The following is a 19,219-nucleotide window of genomic DNA, read 5'->3' on the forward strand; positions in this document are numbered from 1 at the left end:
GACGTCGTTCTACTCACTTCCTAATTCTTCCAAAAGGCTTTTGAATTTTCTGTGATTCAATTCTCTTTCTAGAATATAATTGACAATATTGATAACAATCTTCATCACTGATACTATTTCTGGATTCACAACACGCGCCGTCATGTTTTCTTAGTGAATAATGCAATGAGATGTGATTAAATTTGTTACACTGTATTTCTTTTTTACCAATGTAATAAATCCACTTTTGGATCCAGTCATTGAAGGACAGCCATCCATGCAGTAACACACGATTTTTTTTAATGTCAATTTCATTCTTCTCTGAAAAATCCAAATAATATCAAGAAAATCTATGCCTCGGGTTTGATCTTTCATTGGAAGCGAAATCAAAAATTCTTCAAAGATTGAATTGTCTTCTGTACAGTATCTAACAAATACCGAGCATTGCGATGTTGCTGATCGCAATGCTCTGTACTTTACTGTAATCGAAAGCCAATCTGAAAACTTGCAATTCCTTAGGTTATCGAATATATTATCGCGAATACATTTGGAAATGTATTCAATACGCCTCATACAGGTTGAATCGGAGAGCTGTAGTTTTTTATATTAGAGAGTATTTGTTTTTTATTGCTTAATTCATCAAAAAGTATATTGGCAACACCAACAAAGCATTCTTTTACAATTTCTGCATATGTACATGGTTTCATATGCTAACCATATGATGCTAACATATGATGCCTTGTCAGTACTTCAATCAATAAGAGACCAGATGAATCCAATTAAATCCAAAATACATTGCATTGCTTCAATAGGGGTTGAATGTCAACTGAATTCGAAAATGAAATCACCAGTAAGCATGATATTTTTCAAGATAGTATGAAGTTGATTCAGAATATTTAGAAAGATTTGGTACGTTAATCAGGAAAATTCTCACTAAATCAATATATTCAAACATATCATTCAAATGATCTTGGTCATTTCCTCGTGTATATGGGGCTTTCCCTAAATCGCAGTTCATGAGGAAAGTCATGTAGATTCTCCACTGTGGAATTTAATATTGTATTTGGGCGTTTTCAAGCTTGTGAGGGAGTTTTTATCACTTTTTTGTTATATTTTTATAGATATTTTGTACGTGTTCACAACTAGTTCTTATCGAAGAGTTGAATTTTGTTCACTTGAATGAATCGGGATCATATTTTTCAACATTTTCCATCAGTTTTCGTATCAAAGGATGTCATTTCATGATCGTCTTGAGTAATCATGACAATATTTTTGTTTTTATTTTCAACGGCAAACACATTTTTCTGACAGTAGTTAGTAGGATTCGATAGATTAATGCTTAGACTTGAGGTACTTGATTCTGTACATGTTAGGCCATCTAGACACACTTTAGATCAACCTTCACTATAATTGAGTAATATTTTACCAAGTTTCTTCACATAATGCAATGAATGTGGATTAGTTACATACCATGGTAATTTCAATATCAATGAAACTCTGATTATATTTACATTTTACTGCGTGAAATGAGTAACTACGGGCTCAACTGTCATTTCGTTTTGAAAGAATGGTGTGAATATTATGTTGTTTTCCACTATGAGAAATTTATGATCTAAAAGACAAATTATATCCCGAATCATGAGATTCGGGATAGCAGATGGTTTTTTGATAACTCAGCATGGGAAATTCTTGAAATTGTTTCTCAACTCCAGAGAAAAAAAGGAAGCTCAGAAAAAATTAAAGTTTTTTCTCAGAACTCTACCAAATGTTATTCATTCTACATGTTGAAACTTCGAATCGAACACTGAGAACGATAACCCAATCAGGTTTGTCCGTATGAAAAATGACTCTTCTCAAAATGAAAACTCTGGACAAGTCTCTTATCTTCTGAGGATTCAAAGAGAAATGTGGCGAATGAAACAAGTAGTAAGTATGATCTTATTAATTCACTAACGAATTATTGAGTTAACCTACCGTCATTCGGGAAGTTACGAAAAGGAGTGATGAATGATATTGAAAGTATGGTGAATGAGGAGAATATTCTAGCTGCTTCTAGCTAGGTCCCAGTAAAATTTTCGTGATTGGTTTTATTTTCATTCTCTCAAAAATATTTTAACCATCAATGACATTTGGAAGTGATATTTAACCCAACGGGATTTTTCGAAAAATGGCCTGTTGCCGCCATTTGGAGAATTTGAGCAACTGGGAATGTGTGGGAGATGGAAAAATGTGAAAACCTCAAGTTATGGGTCTTGGGAACTCTTGATGAAGATAAAGAGAACTTTGAACTTCGTTGAGGTTGAAGTATCTAGAAAGGGTGATTCTAGCAAGATTTCACCCAATCAGTGGTGAAAGGATTACCTTGAATACGTGAGTGATTTTGGATTGAACTGGAATTTTGCGGAAAGTAATGAATTTTGTGAGAATTCTCGTTGCAAGGCTCACCGGTAACATTTCAACAATCACTACAATACGTGGACTGTTGAAGAAATGAGGTGAATGTTCTACTTCTGCGGTATATGTACATTTGATTGGCTATTTTTTCATTCTCCATGTACAGTGTGTCTCGCTTCTCATGGAAACACCCCCGTATCTTCCGTAATATTCGAGGTAGAACGATGAAACTCTCAGGACTGATGAAAATGATCAAAATGCACCCACCACCTGAATGGGGTTGGGCCAAAGTGATATACGCCACTCGCCATGGAACACACCATTTTTTCGGTAAAACATTTTAGGGGACAAAATAGGCTCGAAATTCCTTCAGATTCGTGATCAGGACTACCAACTAACTACGATCACACTTTTTTCCCAAAAAACTTTCACTCCTGAAAAATCCGAATTTGTCTCACTTCTTATGGAAACACCCCCGTATCTTAAATATTCGAGGTGGAACAATGAAACTCTCAGGACTGATGAAAATGCTCGAAATGCACCTACCACCTGAATGGGGTTGGCCAAAGTGATATACACTGTTCGCCACTCGCGATGGAACACCCCATTTTTACGGTAAAACATATTAGGGGGCAAAATAGGCTCAAAATTTCTTGAGATTCGTGATCAGGACTACCAACATACTATCATTACACTTTTTTCCTGGGAAAATGTCAGTCCTGAAAAATCCGAATTTGTCTCACTTCTTATGGAAACACCCCCGTATTTTCTGTAATATTCAAAGTAGAATGATGAAACTGTCCGGAGTGATGAAAATGCTCAAAATGCACCTACCACCTGAATGGGGTTGGCCAAAGTGATATACACTGTCCGCCACTCGCGATGGAACACCCCATTTTTACGGTAAAACATATTAGGGGGCAGAATAGGCTCAACTTACCAAGATTACACTTTTCTCCTGGAAAAATTTCAGTCCTGAAAAATCCGATTTTGTCTCACTTCTTATGGAAACACCCCCGTATCTTCCGTAATATTCGAGGTAGAACGATAAAACTCCCAGGACTGATGGAAATGCTCAAAATGCACCTATCACACTGTCCGCCACTTGCGATGGAACACCCCATTTTTACGGTAAAACATATTAGGGGGCAAAATAGGCTCAAAATTTCTTCAGATTCTTGATTAGGACTACCAACTTTACAATTACACTTTTTTCCTGAAAAAATTTCAGTCCTGAAAAATCCGAATTTTTTTTTTTTTTTGGTTTTGACATCAAAACATGAACGAAATTGTTTAGGAGAAACTCGACTTTTGTTCACATAAATAATTTATTTTTTATTTCTTTGTTAGGAAAGTTATTCCTTCTCAATAAGAGAGAAAATGGTAATTTTTTTAAGAGGAACGGAAACATGTAATCAGTGAAGTTTTATGATGGTTATTGTTAGTTCATCTTCTCATTTTTCCATTCTTTGAAAAAAAAACAAGGATATTTTGTGGCGAAAAATGTTATGTAGTTTAAAATTCTTTCGAAGTACTACTTTCGAAATCACATTTTCGATTGAAAAACAAAAATATCAATTTCAAATGATTTAACTGTTGACAATTTTATATTTTCGTGCCTTCTATGAAATTTCCATCCAATCGAACACATTTTTCTATGCGCCTTCTATTATTTCCTCCAACTCTTCTCAGTTCTCTAGGAGTGATTTCTCTACACGCTTGTATAATTCTTGCGGGGGGATCTTTCTTATTTGTTGGCCTATCCTTATAAACTTTATTTTTCAAGGCTATTGGGTCCTATCCATTCCATAGGTAGATTCCTATTCAACCAAACCCTTCTTATGCCACTATTGTGAACTGGTGAACCATCTAACTGAAAAATCATGCTGTGTCTCACATCCAAAGGTAGTTCTTCCAACACATCGGAAAATGCATTTTCGAGAAATTCAACGAATAGTCGTTCGTTTAAATTTTGATCGAAAAAAAATGGACCGATAATATTTTCGTTCAGGATACCACACCACACATTAACTTTCCGAGATATTTGGTCTCCACCCAATTTGGATTTTGTTAAGCCCAAAACCTCATGTCCCGGGAAGATACAACACCATTCGTGGAAAAGGTAGCCTCACCACTGTATAAGATATACTTTAAAAAATTCCTGTCATTGAGATAATTTCCCAGCATCTATAAACAATACTCCATACGGCGGATTTCATCTCCTTCGTGTAAAGTATATAAAAATTTGGGTTTGAACGCATGCATTTTATGCCTCTTTAAACACCTCCATATTTTACTGCGGCTCATATTGAGTTGAAGCGATAAGTTTCTCAAACTTATTCGTATCATCATCAATATGATGTTTTACAATTTTTCTGTCCTTTGTTACTTGGCCGGTGCTCACGAATAGATTATATATTTTATCTACAGTTCCAGGGTGTACAGCTACCTCTAGCGGGTGTCTTCTATTAAATTCAGCGGCCGCTTCACGATAAGACCTCACCCCTCCACCCACAATTAAAACAATTTAAATTTTTGTTTGAAGTGACAGACGTGCCATGTTGAACTTTGTCAATCAGAATGAGCTGATATCAGTCAAAATGGGAACTTCAGAAATATTAAAATATGAACAGGAACTCACGAACAGAAAACAACTGGAACACAGGAATAATATCCAACACAAATACAGGAACAATAAACACAATGGGAACAAAAACACGACAGAAACAACAGGAACAACGGTGATTCAAAGAACAACAATACCAAAAACAACAAATGCAATGAAAACTGGTCTGGGGGTTTATACAACAAGATCTTTCAACAATATTGTCAGGTTGACAGTAAATATCAATGAGCAACTGTTTTCCATGGTGATTTCAGGACCGCATGATTCAATGAAACTGATGTAATTCAATCCCTTCAAATGATTTCAGACAACAATTCAGCAAGTAGGTAAAATAATCTAAATTCTACCTGTTTACCGAGTGCGATTTTTTCTTTCAAAATCAACAGTTGTTTCGGTGTTGCAATGAGTATGAAGATCAATTTTGTTTCGTATGGTAAAATGTTTTCTCAATATTTTGATAAAGAACCCCGCACATTTCTTGTGAGAAATGGCTTGCCTTGAATTTTGCCAAAATTTTGATATGTTGTAGTTTTTGATGTGCTGATTGAAAGTATCCACAGCCAAAACTCAGAATTGTACAGTTTTCGAGATGTGAACCTTTGAATATAGATTTTTTCAATTTTTTGCAGTTTTTGCTCATTAATCGAGAGCTCTCACTTCTGGTTGGGATATAATTTGGATGTTCAGCAACCAGAATTAATTTTACGAATAATCTTTTTCAGTTATAATAGATGCCGCCATCGATAATTTTTCATACACTGCTTCATACACAGTATCTCAATAATCTGAGAATGTGGTGCTGTGCCATTCTCCTCAGATAGGCTCAAAATGGATGATAGCATCTCACAGCATCTGTATCTTTCATACCTGAAAGTACTCTCCGGATAGAATGAAGGGGTTCCGGTATTGGTAGCAAACTATTTTGCGCCGTAATACGTTTTACTTAAAAATGGGGTGATCCATCGCGAGTCGCGGACAGTGTATATCACTTTGGCCAACTCCATTCAGATGGTAGGTGTATTTTGAGCATATCCATCAGCCCTGAGAGTTTCATCGTTCCACCTCGAATATTACGTAAGATACGGGGGTGTTTCCATAAGAAGTGAGACAAATTCGGATTTTTCAGGACTGAAAGATTTTCAGGAAAAGAGTGTATTCGTTGTAAGGCGGTAGTCCTGATCACGAATCTGAAGGAATTTAAGCCTATTTTGCCCCCTAATATGTTTTACCGTAAAAATGAGGTGTTCCATCGCGAGTGGCGGCAGTGTATATAACTTTGGCCAACCCCATCCAGGTGGTAGGTGCATTTTGAACATTTCCAGCAGTCCTGAGAGTTTCATCATTCTACCTCGAACATTACGAAAGATACGGGGGTGTTTCCATGAGAAGTGAGACACACTGTAGATACACTCGTCTCCAACATATGTTCATAGTTTAGTGCATTTAGTTTGTTGGTGAGAGGCATAAAAGTCAGAAGTGTTTTGTTATCAAAAAAATGGATCAGAGAAATTGCATAAAAAATGGATTTGAATCCTGTAACCCTTTCATTTCTGTTGGGTTCACTTGCACGGTGCTCTTCATCTGGGAGCTTATGGGTCGTAAATTAGGAGGAAACTTTCAATTACTGATATTGATATGGGTGCCACCGGGTTTTGGTATTATGGTATTTAGAATTATATCAAACACGGAAAACATGTTATGACTGATGCTACGTAGAATTCTATTCTACCTGAAGGTGAAAAAACATATAATTATTTGACCTTTCAAATAAAAATAATGAAAAACGAATTTTCGGTGTGGTATAAATTAGTATGCGCATAGTACTATGTTCAGCTTAGCAATATTTGTCAAGATGTTTCTCTTTGTTACCGTTAAACGAAACTTCCATAACAAATTATCAAAATCAAATTTTATGGAATGAGATTTTATCTTAAAATGTTCACTAACAGTCTGATCAATGAATCTGTGATCAGATCAAAGTGATAACTCTGGGTAAGTCTCACCTTCTGAGAATTCAAAAAGAAATGTGGCGAATGAAACAAGTAGTAAGTATGATCTTATTAATTCACTAACGGATTGTTGAGTTAACCTACCGTCATTCGGAAATTTACGAAAAGAAGTGATGAATGATATCGAAAGTATGGTGAATGAGGAGTATATTCTAGCTGCTTCAACTCCATTACATAAAAAGTTTTCAGATGCCGAGGGAATCAGTTGAGTATCAGACATGTAGGCGACAACATGAGAGCAGAGAAGGAGACAAGAGTTGAGTAATTTGAATAGTTGAATATAATGCGTTATTGGAATGCAAATGTTATAGGTTAAATAAGGTGACGAAAAAATCAAATGATCAATTAGTGAGTGTGCTATTTACTTCAAGAACTGTATGCGCTATAACTCGTATCCATAAAAAAATTATCCACTTCTTAAGGAGGCACATAATGCAAGCTGCATATATTTTTGTGTCTGATAGTGGATCATTATAAAAACTTCATCAGAATATTAAATTTTTTCTTTCTAATTATGATTGCAAACTCCTAACTTTTCTATTTCTTGACGAACATCATGAAACAATGATTTTATTTAAAAAGTTGAAATCATAAATGTTTTTTATCTCGACACATCAATATTACTGGAGTTTTTTCCCAAAAGCAAACCGTTGTTTTAACACCTCGACACGTGTTTCGATCACCAAGTGACCATCTTCAAGAGGAAGATTAATTTTCCTACACCAAAGGTTCCAAACATTGCATCACAAGTTTATGTCGAGACATGTAATGAAGAAGTTCAAATCAACTCTCAAATATTTGTCAAGGACAATTTCAATTATCTCACTTCACATCGCTAGATTCGATATCTAATGTCTCGCTTATTATTATCTCTCGACTGACTTGACTATTGAAACGTCTTAGGAAACTTGAGAACGTCGAAGTCAGTCATTTAATTGATTGACGCCCAATGAAGTTCTTCTGAAAGTGCCCGAATTCCTATCGAGAGAAGTGGCGTGAGAAAGTCCAACTCCTACTTGTTGAAGTGAAAATCCTTGTCCTCGTGTGAATAGTTCCGTTACTTCTGTTATTTTCAAGAATTTACTGAGAAACTACAAGCTGGATGAAATTGTCGAAGCGAACTGTGGTGAAGTTTAAAATAGATTTTTTTTGTAATTTTGCATTAATATCAACCAGAATGAAAATTCATTAATGCTTTTGTGAAAAAATATGAAATTTCTGAATGTGGGGTAAGTTATCTGATGAAAATTTTAATTAGTTTGTTCGAAATTTCGGAAAGAAAACATATATCAGGATATGTGTGTGTATACATTATCCTCAATGAGATCTTGAATCAATTCTGTTTCATTGGGCAGAACTTTTGCTTCAAGGTAGAACGATGAAACTCGCAGAATTGATGAAAATGTTGAAAATACATTTACGGGTTGAATGGTGTTGACCTAAGTGATATACACTACCCGCCAGTCGCTATGGCTGAAAATTTTCTCAGATTCGTTATCGGAACTACCATATTACTACAGGTACACTATTGTCCTGAAAAAAATTCAGCCCTGAAAAATACAAATTTGTCTCACGTTAATGGAAGCATCCCCGTAAGTTCCGTAATTTTCAAGGTATATAGGATGATGAAACCTGCAGGATTGATGAAAATGCTGAAAATACACTCACCGGTTTAAGGGTTTCAACAAAGAAATAGATATTGTTCATATTTGTATATTTCAATTGTCTTATATTTTTTTCTATAATCTGTGGGTAATTTTTAAAACGGAAATATCTAATTTTTATTGAAAATTTGTCTACTTGATTATCTACAAAAATAATTGATGACTATGTTGTTTTTTGGAAGTCATGCAATGAAATTAGGAAATAACTGCGAAAATAATACAATTTTATGGAGTTAAGAAAATATAATTGCATCATTCGAAGTCAATTCAACAATGAAGGGTTGAGAAAAGTTCAATATGAAATATATCCAGCAGCAAACAATTGACGGCATTTCTCATGTTTCTCATGTATTTGGATTTTTCAGGTATATTTTTTCAGAAAAAGGGTTTATCTGTAGTAATATGGAATTTTCAGCCTATTTTGCCCCCTAGTATGATTTACCGTAAAAATGCATTTTTTCATCGCGAAGGAGACTTCGAAGAATTTTCCATTAAAAATGTGTTTGGGATTGATAAGACGAGCTAAAACTAAAAAACTTACTTGCAAACTATTGAAATCATTGAACATTGAAATGTAGCATTGTTAAACTCCAGTTCTGATGTAAGAAAAGTGCTTTGACTAGCATCACTTTACAACACACGTTGTAATCCTACCTATTGAACACACATGGTTCAAGTTGAAGGAGCAACTGGAGACGTGCGAATGCTAGAGCTGTGAATATCGTTTGGGAGAAAAAATGTAGGAAGACTTCCAGTAAAATTTTCGTGATTGGTTTTATTTTCATTCTCTTAAAAATATTTTTACAATCAATGACGCCGTTTTGATTCAATCATTGACATTTTGAAGTGATATTTAACCCAACAGGATTTTTCGAAAGATGGCCTGTTGCCGCCATTTGGAGAATTTGAGCAACTGGGAATGTGTGGGAGATGGAAAACTGTGAAAACCTCCAGTAATGAGTTTTGGGAACTCTTGATGAAGATAAAGAGAACTTTGAACTTCGTTGAGGTTGAAGTATCTAGAAAGGGTGAGTCTAGTAGGATTTCACCCAATCGATGAAAGGATTACCTTGAATACGTGAATGATCTTGGATTCACATGGAATTTTGCGAAAATTATTAAATTTTGTGAGAATTCTCGTTGCAAGCCTCACTGGTAACATTTCAACAATCACTAGAATACGTGGAGTTTTAAAAAAATTACGTGAAACTTTAGCGGTATATGTACATTCGATTGGCTATTTTTCATTTTCCATGTAGATACACTCGTCTCCAACATATATTCATAGTTTAGTGCATTTAGTTCGTTGGTGAGAGGCATAAAAGTTAGAAGTGTTTCGCTATCGAAAAAAAAATGAATCAGAGGAATTGCATAAGAAATGGAGTTGAATCCTGTAACCTTTTTTTTGTTGGGGTCACTTGCACGGTGATTTTCGTCTAGGAGCTTATGGGTCGTAAATTAGGAGGAAACTTAAGAAAATTTGCATATAAAGCAATTTGCTGGGTTGAATTGGCAAGCGCCTCCAAATAGATATCACATCACTGTTCGATTATCGAAAATTAATTTCAGAGGATAGGATGCTTGGATTCTTTCCTGAATTCAAATAACTGAAATGGTATGCCATCTTTTGTGTACCGATGAGTACCTAAATGTCATCAGTGTAGGAACCTTAACTGGATTGAGCGAAATGCATTGATTAAAAGAGATCTACTTTGATTTTTTTTCATCATATCAGACGTATATACAGTGTACATTGTCGTTAAGGTTTTCCTAAACCGTGGAAAACAGAACAGAAAATAAAATGCTACAATTCCATAAAACACTCGAAATGTTGACATTGGCATACGGTGATTGTACTCATAGTCAGATGAATGTTCACAAGTAGTACAAGCTTTCCACAGAAGCTCAAGAAAATGTGAATGACGACGCTCGCTCTGAACGATGTAACGCCCCTGCAAATCAGCAACTGATGATAATATTGAGAAAGTGAAAAATACTGTTATGGAGAATCATCGAATCACTAATAGGGGAGTTGCTTAGGTTGTCGGCTTTTGGGATGGCTCATGCCATGTAATTTTTCAGGAAAGTTTGGAGATGAAGCTTCTGACAGCAAAATTCGTTCCAAAACTGTCGAATTTTGACAAAAAAAACCTCGCATGAGCATCGCTTAGGAATTTCTGAGTAACTTCAACGGTGATTTAAATTCGACTGAAATAGTCAAATCATGGCAAATCATGGGTATATGGTTTTGACATCGAAACTAGAGTCCAATCGTCCCAATGGAAGAGCCCGGGAGTGCCAAAACCAAAAAAGCACGATCAAATGTCAAGGTTTTGCTCACTGTTTTCTTCGCTTACGGTGGCATAGTGCATAAGAGTTTTTGCCCCATGGTCGTATGGTCAATAAGGAGTATTATCTGGAAGTTATGCGCTGCTTGCGAGAAGCAATACGGAGAAAACGTCCGTTAATGTAGTGTAGTGTATGTAGTCTATATTGTGAAGACTTGTAATTATTATCAATGAATATGTTTTTTATTTTTACCTAGTAAGCGGTCAATGTATTCAAAATTCGACTTTTCTGCTTGTGGTTGAGTTGCCTCATATATGATAATGATAGTTGGTCAGCAGCCTACCCCAGTTTCATTAAGCATTCATTGAGTTTGTTGAATAGCGAATTGAAATTCGCTATTCAACGAAATTCAATTTGTCTGCCTGAGTATATTGAAAGAAGATTGATGTAGGTAACTCACATAACTTGAAAATCATAGAGTTCAGTCTATCCGTAATCTTAAGCTCTTACATCCATTCTCTATAATACATTATGGAATTGGCCGATACATTATGAAAATCTATTACTAACGTATTCAAAAAATACTTCATTGTGAGATTTTGACTGAACAGTTTCACAAAAACCCAACACGTGTTTCGCCATACAACGGCTTCTTCGGGCGTGTCTCTAAAAACAAATGTTTTTTGAATACGTTCTCTATGTATACGTTTTGTTATCGATACTGATATTGAAATTGGGCAAAAAGAATCATACTCAGCTTGACCCGCATATCACGAAAACACACTTTACAGGACTGAGCTTCGAATTATGAGCGGAAGTGCCGTCAAATGGCGATTATTAGTAATTTCGTCCAGAATTGCCTTTTCTATGATGAAAAAATAATGTATCTGTCTGTCATTGGCATAAGGTGAAATATGCAATTGATAGCGTTTTTGTAAAGATCGAATATATAACTGAAATCATTTGTGTTCTATTGTTGTTAGAACTGCTGATACATTGTGTTTAGCAAAGTTGAACACCCAAGAATTCGATTTTTTCATACAGCATTTTCTGATCAAGTGGATGAAACGCTTTATTGTAGTCGAATAGTAACATTATTTGTACATTTCACGAAAGATGTTATCCGTCATATCTGGAAATGCAGTATATGTGCTATAGTTGGAAAGAAATTCAGACTAGACATCAGTAATGAGATTAGTAGCCTTGGTAAAGTTATTCATTTGATTGTTCCAAATTATTTCGAAAGCTTTGGCAACAGTTGAATGCTAATTGGTCTCAGATCACCTCATCACTTCTCGCCATTAGTGGAATGAACTTTAACAGGGTTTTGACGAAGTGCTCATTTCTTGTGAGAGTATTGTTCTGGATGCTTGTCATATATTGGTTTGTTTATTAACCTTCGCATATAAAAACAGTTTTCTTTTCTGTACCTTTCTGTCGACCTACGATAAGCAGAACACATTGTTAGTTGATAGAGTGCCATATTGAACATTTTAAATCAACATTGCGGTGTTATAATTTCTACACCTTGGTCTTTACCAAGTGGCGACGAGGATATTTCTTCAAAACATACAAGCCGTCTGGTTCAAATATTTTTTTCGATCAAGTTGTCGAAATCAGTGATTGTATTTCTGATAAAATGGCATTCAGTTGCTGGGAACAGCAACTCAGGGAAAAAGCAAATTCCATTGGCGGAGCATCCGCAGGCCCATCCAGTGAGTACAGAAACTATTGACCACAAATCGAAAACATGTAGGTGCACAATTTGTGGCAGGTTAAATCACTCTGCTAAAGTGTGTTCATACAAAGATTGCATATGTCACAGGTGTGGTGAGAAAGGCCATTTGGCACCACACTGTCGACGATTTGAGCATAATTTTTCAGTATACGATTGTACTTCTAATGAACTCAAAAATTACTCCATATTTTGTTTACGGGAAAAACAAGAGTACTCAGTTGATAAAAATACTAAGGATAATGATGACTTTCAAAATTTCGAATTTGATCATAATGATACTCTGGGAAATGTCAAGCCTGCTTTCGTGAAATTGTTGGTGGAAGATATTCCCATTGAATTTAAAATAGATTCAGGTTTCGCTCATTCATCTATCTCGGAAAAATTGTTTAAAAAAAATTTTATGAATAAAATTCTTCATGACAATGATTTATCACCAAGGGATTGAATTGGCTTAAGATTCAAACCATTTGGGTTTTTGCAGTTGAAAGTACTCTTTGAGAATACGAAATTTCACATTGAACTGTACGACATTCAAAATGGAGGACCGCTGTTGCTCGGCAAGAACAAAATGAAAATGTTCAATATAAGAATATGTAAAATAAATTTTAACGACCAGGTAGCTTCAGTTAAAGAAAGTTTTTCTGACAAAATTAGTTTTTTGCTAAACTTTTATAAAAATTTTTTTGATAATTTGGGAATTTTCTATAAATTTAAAGTATCTTCAAAATTAAAATCGACCGTTAGTCCAAAATGTTTCAAGGCTAGACCGGTCCCTTTCGCAATTGAACCGAAACTTGAAGCGGAATTAAATAGGTTGGTACAAAATGGAGTTTTGATTCCGGTAGAGTTTCCGGAATGGGCAACACCTGTTGTTCCAATATTGAAGCGACTATGTGGCGATTTTAAGGTCACCCTTAATCCACAACTAGAAAATCAACATATTTCTCTATCTAGAATTGAATATATTTTCAGCCAACTAAAGGATGGGCAAACATTTTTGAAAATTGACTTATCAGAAGCGTATCAGCAGATTGTTTTAACGCCTGATTCACAAAAGTTAGTTACCATGGAGGTTTATTTTCTTATACTCGCTTACCATATGGAATTACATGTGCTCCTGCTATTACATAAATATTACAGAACAGATGTTTAATAAGCATGGCACAGTAGGTATGCTTTCTTGATGACATTTTAATCACTGGTAGAAATGACCAAGACCATTTAGAGCGTTTGTCATCTGTATTCAAAATTTTACAGAAAAATGTTAATTCTTTTAAAATTCTGGCAACTATTCAGGACACGATATTGATAGGGATGAGTTATACACCTCCAAAGACCGGGTTCGGGCAATAACAGAGGCAGCTATACCATCTACGGTAACTGAACAGAAATCATTTTTGGGTGCGATTAATTTTTACTGTAAATTCTTATCAAAAATCTCGCAAGTCTTGGAGCATCTGTATAGATTACTAAAATAAGATACTGAATAACTATGGTCTGATGAATGCAAGGTTAGTTTTGAAAATGCAAAAAAAATCTGCTCTCAAATTCGGTTATCACGCATTTTAACCGTAACAAAAAAATTAAACTCAGCGTCGATGTTTCTCAGTTTGCATTCGGGGCTACCATTTCACATTTTTTTGGAAACAATACTGAAAGACCAATAGCTTTTGCTCTCAGACTCCTAAATTCATCTGAAATTAAATACTTTCAAATCGAAAAGGAGGCGGCAGCTATCATCTTTGGAATTAAAAAAATTCATCAATATTTATTTTGCCGAAAATTCATATTGATAACCGATCATAAGTCATTGTTGGCTATTTTTGGAAATAAACGGGGTTTACCCATGTTTGCTGCAAATCGGCTCCAACGGCGGGCCTACACTTTGTCAGCATTTGATTTCGATATCAAATTTGTCAATTCGGATAAAAATTATTCCGATTTATTATCGCGCTTACCAATATCAGATTCCCCTTCCGAGGGATCTTCACCTTGCCGTGATGGGAGGGCTATGTCAGCGGCAGCTTAGCTGCTGGTAGGGTCTCCCAAGCCGAAGAGGCCGTAACAGAACAGTCAGACCAAGAAGTACCCAGGCTTAATCCAAGGTGTTATGCGACACGTGCCAAAGGATGAATGGTACCTGAGCCTCATCAAGTATCACTAACGGAGCCTTTGGGATACCAGGCGACCTCCCAAAGTATCCAGCCTTACATCCATGCAGGGGGCACCATGGATGTGGACAAGCCTTTCCCCCATACTTGTGGGATTTGGATGGATACAACAAGAACTACCAGAATATCAGAGGAGGACTCTTCGAACGACTCGTCGCAAAACCAGACTATCCTGGACGTGCAAACTGACCAGAAAAGTCATAGTCAAACGGAGGGAAACACCAGCCTTGCCGAAAGCACAACTGCAGGATTGACGGAAGTCGAACTGCAGAAGAAAAGGCCATCAGAGGCGCAAAAACGGAAACTGATGAAAGCACGAAAAATAGCTGCGGGAACATGGACTGAAAAACCATGTAACACAAAAGACGGCAGAAAAACGGAAAAAACAAAAGTAACTTCTGTGGAAAGGGCCAAAAAGAGACCTAGAGAGGATGTAAAAATTCCCCCACAGAAGATACTAAAAAAACCCAGGGCTTCCAGACTGGAACCTATAGCAAGTCTGCTAGGAGACTGAGGGAAAACTCATTACCTCCAGGTTATATTCTGATCAGCCTAGATGTGATTTCACTTTTCAGCAATACACCTAGGAATCTAGTGGAGAAAATTATTATCAAAAAATGGAATGATACAAATAAAAATAATTCAATAACCCAAAAAAAATTATTGAAATAATTGATTTCATCTTCAACTCAAGTTATTTCTCTTTCGGAGGTAAATACTATGAACAAGTTCTTGGTACACCAATGGAAGTTACTATTTCTCCTATTCTAACTCAATATGTAATCTGTTTAAAATCTATTTTTCCGTCAATCAACTGTCGCCTCCAAACGAATGACAACTCTCAGAAGTGGAGAAACTTGTGCGAGCTAAGGACTAACGAAGTATTACCTTTCAACGTGTGATTCCTAACACGGTTGCAGAATCATCCCAGCTTCAACCAGATGAATTCTCTCGAGAAAAATATCTGGTCGAGGCGGGTATCGAACCCATGGCCTTCCGGTCGTGAGTCGGGCGCACTACCACCGCGGCCAATTCCACAATGGACGATCTTTTTGAAAACATACTTCCTAAACTAAGTTTTAAAATTTCTTTTTTAAAGAAATACGTTGATGATGTCATTTGTACAATACGTTATGACAAATCTCATGAAATTCTTGATGTTGTCAATAGATATGACGTGTGATTCCTAACACGGGTTGGACGATAGCAAGTGGAAATCGAGCGTTCAGCCTGGGGCTTGAACCATTGACTCACACATCGGCCGATTGATTGAGTGAACAATAGCACCCACGTCGAACCGCCCAGATACCGACCGACTGCTGATTTTTCAGGTCTTCTATATTTTAAATGTGCTGAGTGTTCCTTATATCTCATTTTAGTAGATCTTTTTGTCTGTCTATAATATTTTGCATCGCAGTCTTTATATTAAATTTCGTAAATTCCAGCCTTTTCCGAATTTTTGACTTTTTCTTTTGGATTTCCTAAAAGGCTCTGTTGTTAATGTATGACTTGTTTTGAGTACCACCTCCATACCTAGTTCCTCAAAAATCTTCCCAGAATTCTACATGTATTGGTGGTTTGAAAATGAGATATATTTATCTTGGTTTTTGTCGATTTTGAAAGTCAACATTTCCTTCATTTTTGACCTAAACTTTTTCTTCCTTATTATATCATCTACAATACCTCTCGAAACCGTTAGTGGCTGCTATTTCCTGTATTGTACGTTTTTCTTTTGTGAACCTCTCATGTGTGAGAGGGAAAGTCAAAAGACGATGCACTAGAAAATTCAGCCCAACCCAGGACAGCACAAACGAAATTTCGACTTTTAAAATCGACAAAAACCAAGATGAATATATCTCAGTTCCATAGCACCAATACACGAAGAACTCTGGAGAGATTTTCAAGGAACTAGGTATGAAGGTGGATTTTAACACAAGTCTTATACTACAGAGTCATTTGGGAAATCCAAAAGACAAGTTTGAGATTTCGAAAAAGTCTGGAATGTACGAAATTGAATGTAAAGACTGCGATGCAAAATATTATGGACAGACAAAAAGATCTATTGAAAAATGATATAAGGAACACTTAGCACACTTAAAATATGAAATACCTGCAAAATCAGCAGTCGCCCATCATATTTTGCAACAAAACCATTCCGTAGACTTCAGTTTATTAGGATTAGTTAGACAAGTTAACAACAACAGGCATCTAAATGGCTATGAGAGTGATAAGTAAACATAATAATATTATGAATAACGATGGTATACCAATACCTAATAGTATACTATATAGCTTGTTAAAATAATATTTTAATGAGATTCACATAAGGACACATTGTAAATTAATTTAGGACTAGTAGATAAGGCAATATTGTAAAATTGATTAAGACACATTTTAGACGCACGTTCTTAGAAGAGGTTTCTATGGTATGAAATAGGATAACTTTGTAAGTATGATTAGTTTGATCTTCCTCTTGAAGATAATCACATCTATTATAATTTCGTCACTATCTATATCTTTCTCCGAAATGAGTTATTAAGTACGGTCCATTTCTGAAAATGTGTTGAAATACACTTCTTCCAGTTTATTTGAGCTTACGCCTTCCAGCTTGTGGTTCATTGAAAATCATTCTCATCTTGTTCCATTCCACTCAATGTTCTCCCTCTGATTTCAATGACTGTTGATTGTCTTTCTCTGATGTAATATCGATATTCATTCCCAAGTATTTTCATTGATCGTGAAGTTCTAGCACAACAACGTTCACTACAAAAATAGAGGAATGCCTTTTTGTTCTTCCTTCTATATTGCTGAATTTTGTATTTGTGAGTATAGAGTAGGAAGTTATAAGATCACATCTATTTCAAGTTCGTCTACTCTTCTCAGATGGCGGGTTGGCTGTCCTTGTTCATCTTTCACTGCCTGAACCATTGTACATGCTGTTTTTGGCGAGTGCATTGGCTTGGGATGTGGGGGTTGAGCAAACCGGCCATCGGATGCATGCTTCCACGTAGCCCCGATGGATGGTTCTGTTATTTCCTAACTGAATGGCATCCCAACGATGGCTTAATCCTAAGGTGTGTGTATCCGTGCCGAGAGGATAAATGACACTGAGCTTATTAGCTGTCTCTACGGAACCTTCGAGATACCGGGCGCCCTCTCGTCGTAGTGTCGCCTTTTCACGGTAATGCGGGGCTCTGCCGTGATTGATTTCCTTTCCCTAGCTACTCGTGGGTCTTTTATGGACAGAGTAAACTTAAAAATTCTTTCTGACGCTGAATCTATAGAGGAGATGAATGTCGAGCTTACGACAACAACTGACTTCCCTGTAAACTCAGATCAGGAGCGAGTCTACAGTGGAGATGCATGTCGAGTTTACGACTCCAACCAACCTCCCTGTAAATTCAATACAGGAACGAGTCTACAGAGGAGATGGATGTCGGGTATACGACTCCAGCTGACCTCCCTGTAAATTTAGTTCAGGAGCGAGGTTACAGAGAAGATGGATGTCGAATTTACGACTCCAACGGACCTCGCTGTAAATTTAGTTCAGGAGTGAGTCGACAGAGAAGATGGATGTCGAGTTAACGACTCCAATTGACTTCCCTGTATATATAGTTCAGGAGCTAGTCTACAGAGAAAATGGATGTTGAGTTTACGACTCCAACTAACCTCCCAGTAAATTTATTTCAGGAGTGAGTCTACAGAGGGGATGGATGTCGAGTTTACGATTCCAACTGACCGCCCTGTGAACTAAGTTCAGGAGCGAGAGCTTCTCAACTACCCAACTCCTGATCCAACAACTGAACCTTACAAAAAAGTTTTGATGGTGCAGCCAGGAAACGAATGAGTCGTTTCCTCAAGAGCGAGGTACTTTATAAAACCGCCTTGCACCAAATACTTGAGCGGCGTACGCAGAATCTGTCTCAGGTGGGGGAATAAACCCTCCATGAGCACGTTAGGAAACGTTTGCGCTCAAGTGATGATTCATCAAAACCAGAGGCGAAAAAGCCCTGCACGGCTGAATCTAAGGCATCGTCAGGTGTAGTTGACGTGCAAAAACCCACATATGGGAAGGTTGTTGTGGGTATCAAGGTGAGAATCTTGCAACTTGACTATCTGACTACCTCATTAACAGAGCATATATTTTGTGCCTGCCCCGCTGGGAACCGAATCAGGTCTTTAGAGTTCGACAGGGCCGTATTCTCACCATCTGACCTGAAAGATCAATCACCATACAAACTAATAGGCTTCGTTAAGAAGCTGGGTTTATTTGGCCTCGTGTGAATAGGTGTGAGCCACAATAAACCCTTGCGCGTTGCGGTGGAGGGTCGAATAGACCCACTCCCTTT

This window comes from Leptinotarsa decemlineata, unplaced genomic scaffold, assembly GCF_025532065.1.
Source record: "Leptinotarsa decemlineata unplaced genomic scaffold, Ldec_3_MD MMD2_tig00000035_RagTag_RagTag, whole genome shotgun sequence".
NCBI lineage: Eukaryota > Metazoa > Arthropoda > Insecta > Coleoptera > Chrysomelidae > Leptinotarsa > Leptinotarsa decemlineata.